The following is a 4,789-nucleotide window of genomic DNA, read 5'->3' on the forward strand; positions in this document are numbered from 1 at the left end:
TTCATTCTAATTTTTTTCAATTTTATTTCTCATATTTTTTGCAACTGGCCGTACACGTTGCATGCCCTTACTTATATATAGACTAGTAAAGGGCAAACAAGTGCATTGCACGTGTGCCCAATTGTGAAAATATAAAAAATATTTTTAAAAATAACATTTATGAAATCTAAAAATATGTAATAATAAGAAATAGGTTAATATGTATAATTATAAAATGTAATAATTTTGTCTATATTTTAATTTTCTCATTGATTATAAAAATAATCACATACAAACCCGTAAGAAACTAATAAGAAATCAATCATGTGATTAGTAGTTTGTAGTTTGGATTTCACCATATCTGTTTATATGAGAATTTTATTTTACAGCTTTTAGGGATGACAATATGTAGTTTGTTGTTCTAGTTTTTAGTCTAATTTTTTAACTTGCATATGTAGCAACTATCTCATAAACACTTTGCAGTTTTCATTTTAGCATGTGTTTAGATGAGAATTTTATTTTACAACTTTTAAGGATGACCATATGAATTTTAATTCTTCTACTTCTTAGTCTGTAGTTTTTTAACGTGCATGTGTAGGAACTATCTGATAAACATTAATATTAGCATATATGTTTAGATAAGAAGCTTATTTTACAGCTTTTAAGGATTGATCATATGTAGTTTATTTTACAACTTATACACGGTTTAGCTAATTTGTAGTTTGTAATTTTTTAATTTGGATGTGTAAGAACCACATGATAAAAATAGATAGAATATATGATGTAATTGAAAACAAAATGAATAGAGGCGTATTAGTTTCAATATAATTTAAAGCTAATGAAAAATTAACTGATAAGAAAAGCCAAAGAATTACATATGCTGTTAATTTTCGTAACTAAAAAAACATCCATCATATATGTTCAGATGGTAATTTTGTTCTTCCAGTTTAGTCTAGTTTTTGAACTTTCATGTCTACCAACCATGTGATAAATGGTCTGCAGTTTGCAATTTTTTCTAATTTACGTATATAAACATGCCATAAGAGCAGATATGGCATATGACATAATTGAAAGCAAAAACATACAGACCACATCAGTTTCATTATACATAAAAACAAAGGAAAAATTAACTGAAGAGAAGAAAGAGAACTACATACCTAGTTATCTTTGAAATTTCAATCCCAGGAATAAATCTAACAGCCCTGAGCCACTAAATGTTTGTGCGATGTGAATAAGAGGATGTTGATTTTAAACGTGAGAGAATTAGTAGGAAGAAGAACGTAAGAGCAAATGGAAGTAAAGATGAGGAGAATTACTCTTATAGGAAACGCAAAGCGGTGCAAGTGATAGAAGAGTAAAGAAAAAATTAAAATTATTCGATTTTTCTGATCCAAATTGCAATTGGTCCAAGCGGTGGTAGATGAGAGTGAAAAAAAAAAAAATTTATCCAATGTCTACAAATCCGAGAATGACAAATGCCAAACGTTCCAAGAGGCGACTGTTGACGAGGATGGGAAAATTTATTATCTAATTCCTGCTAATCTGAAAACAACAAAAAACAAATGGTGGAAGTGGTGCGAGACGGGGGGAGAACAAACTTATCCGAAGGTTAAAATATATTCTAGAACCTCGCTGGTGTATTTTCGTTAAAAAAAAAAAAAAACTATTCGATGCAAAACAGTTTTACAAGCGAACCTAAGTAAACCGTAATTTAATAAAAATAGGGAAAAAAACCTAACACAAAACGTTAGGGAAATTGAATTAAAAAGCAGGGGTAAAATCGGTAAAAAAAAATGGACGAAGGCAGCAAGCTAAGGATATGAACGGAAAAGAAATAAATAAGAAGGGCAAAAATGAAAAATATGGGTGGATGACTGCTGAAGCCAATGATATAAGAGGAAAACAAATAGAAATTGAAGGATAAAAAAGAAAGAAAGAAAAAAACGGAATTCAAGACGTCATGGCAAAATGAACTGAAAAACAGGGACAAAATGGGAAGAATATAGTGGACGACACCAGCTTATAGCCGCTTATTACATATAAGATATATAGATATTGGAGAATATTGTTCTAATTTGAAATGAATGGTAGAAAAAAATTAATCCTCAAGGTTACACGTAAGCTTGCCTCTTCGCTGCTATGAGGGGCCAATTAATTAATTAAGGATATATCAATTTTGATTGGAGGAAAAGGCCGGTGGTCACAACTTCCTGTCCATTTTGATCAGTCAATACATGATATATATCTAGACTAACCAGACACGCCATTTTTGTACAGTCCAATCGTTTTATATTTTATAAATATTTTCATCTTATTATTATAATTTTTAAAATTTTTTATGCAAAATAAAATAAAAAATTTAATTTTTTCAAATCTTAAAATAAAAATAATATTAAAAAATATTTTTTAATAATATTTTATTCAATTTTTAACTTTTATCTTAATTAATTTCATCTCATTTGCGAATAGAAACCAGACCAAACAATATGGTAGAAAAGAAAAATAGTTACTGAAATTTTTTTATAACGAAAGAGATCAATTCCAGATCAATAATTAGGTTGGTTCTTTTTATTATTATTATTATTTTTATAGATTAATGTAGAGTATTCAAGAATGCATGGATTAGATTAGCTCTTATTATTATTATTATTATTATTATTATTATTATTTAGAATGTCTCTTGTTGGTGGGCTTCACATCATGAATATATATAATTCTTAAAAAAAAAAAAAACGGAAATATGTAGTGGGTTTTATCGCGAGATCGATCATGAAGGCAACTCACTTTATAAGTCAAGACAATAATGTGAGATGGAAAGCAACTACTCTAATCAAGACAATAATATATTGACTAATGAGGATGATTCTATATAAAGTATTTATCGACATTTTATATCATAAATATGGGACTAACAGTACTATATGCTTCCTCCATATATATACTTCATAATTAATTTGGATTTGCTTTAAATATATGCTGATTATCTCAATCAATGCACATGATTTTATATATACATATATAAAAGGAAATAAGTATACTATATTATTATTTGAAATATTCAAAATAATTTATTTTATTTAATTAATAAAATCTAGCATTTAGAGTTACAACAGCTAGCCATTGAGTTTTTGTCGCCAACGCGTTACATTATCTCAGGGTGAGAAGCAAAAGCAAGCCCGGCCACTCGGCGAGAGAGAGAGAGATGGGTTTCACAGAGAAACAAGAAGCTTTGGTGAAAGAATCCTGGGAGGTTTTGAAGCAAAATATTCCCGAGAACAGCCTCCGTTTCTTCACCCTGTAAGTAGAGTACTGATCTAGAGAGATCAAAGATATATAGTATTTTAATTTTTTTTTAAATTTTTTTAATGAAGCCCATTATATACATATATATATATATATATAACAATATTGTATGATTAATGATGAACCAGAATCCTAGAGATCGCACCGGCTGTCAAGAACATGTTCTCCTTTCTGAAAGACTCGGATGAAATACCACAAAATAATCCTAAGCTCAAAGCCCACGCTGTAAAGGTCTTCAAGATGGTGAGTATTTTTTAAGGGTCGTCGTTGTGGTAGAAACTTATTTCTTTGTCTGATAAAATATTTCAACAACCATATGACATGATTAAACTTTTATCATGCGAGTCAGCAATTCAACTGAGGGAGAAAGGAGAGGTGGTGGTGGCTGATACAACCTTAAAGTACTATTTGGGTTCCGTCCATATCGAGAAAGGAGTCATCGATCCTCATTTCCAGGTATTCTCATCATTAACTCTGTTAGTGGATCGAGGAATTGAATATTTGAGTGTTGATTATATATATATGAATTTTGGGATGGATGGATGGATTTAATTAGGTGGTGAAAGAAGCGCTAATTATAACAGTGAAAGAGGCATGCAGTAGGAGAGAAATGGAGTGATGAAATGGACAGTGCGTGGGGGGAAGCCTACGATCAGTTGGCTGCAGCCATCAAGACTGAGATGAAACAAGAATTAGAAGCTGCTCGCAAATCTAGTTCAGATTATTAAACTACTACCATGGTACTTTGCTACTGTCTTAATTAGATATAATTACCAGCTGCTAGCTGCTTCTTGTGTTTGTTTCCCTCAATTTTCTCTTTGCAAGTTATTTATATATAAGGACATTCTGACTATTAATTCAGTGGTACTGTCACTTCGACTATTAATTCTGACAAAATTCTATTCCATAATGGACGTTAAATAAGAACAATAACTTCCAACCACTAAATGTATAATTTTTTTAGGAGTTATTAGTGGGATGAGAGGAATACTAGATAAGGCCCATTAAACAGAAAGTTATCCTTAATAAATTCGTAAAAGAAAAATAATATACGACTGGCCGTCTTCACTAAATTAAAGGCATGAATCATAAGCCCCATTTGGATTATAAGATATTCTTATTTCATTTCATCTCTCGACATTTAAACATCATAAATATAAATATTTTTTAATTTTTAATTTTTAAGTTTTTTATTTAATCATTACAACTTTTTTAAACTTCTAAATAAAAAAAAATAATATTTGCAGTCATAGAATACGTAATCGCTGTGAAAAAAATGAGTAAACACAAGAATCACATGAAAAAATTAATTTTTTTAATAGTAGATCACATTCTTTTTTAAAACGATTGTGCGGCGCTTGCATACTCTACGACTGTATATAATATTACTAAAAGAAAATCAACTTTTTTCAAATCAATAAAAATAATTTTAAAAAATTATATTATAACAATATCTTAACTTATAAAATTCTGAGTGGTGCTACTATGTCGCTCAGAGAAGCTTGCT

At 29.7% G+C, this 4,789-nt stretch overlaps 1 pseudogene; it reads left to right on the top strand.

Moving 5' to 3' along the window:
- Positions 1-3,104: 3,104 nt before the first annotated feature.
- Positions 3,105-4,139, top strand: LOC109011348 (annotated as a pseudogene).
- The last annotated feature ends 650 nt before the right edge of the window (positions 4,140-4,789 follow it).

This window comes from Juglans regia, chromosome 7 (genome assembly GCF_001411555.2).
Source record: "Juglans regia cultivar Chandler chromosome 7, Walnut 2.0, whole genome shotgun sequence".
Lineage (NCBI taxonomy): Eukaryota > Viridiplantae > Streptophyta > Magnoliopsida > Fagales > Juglandaceae > Juglans > Juglans regia.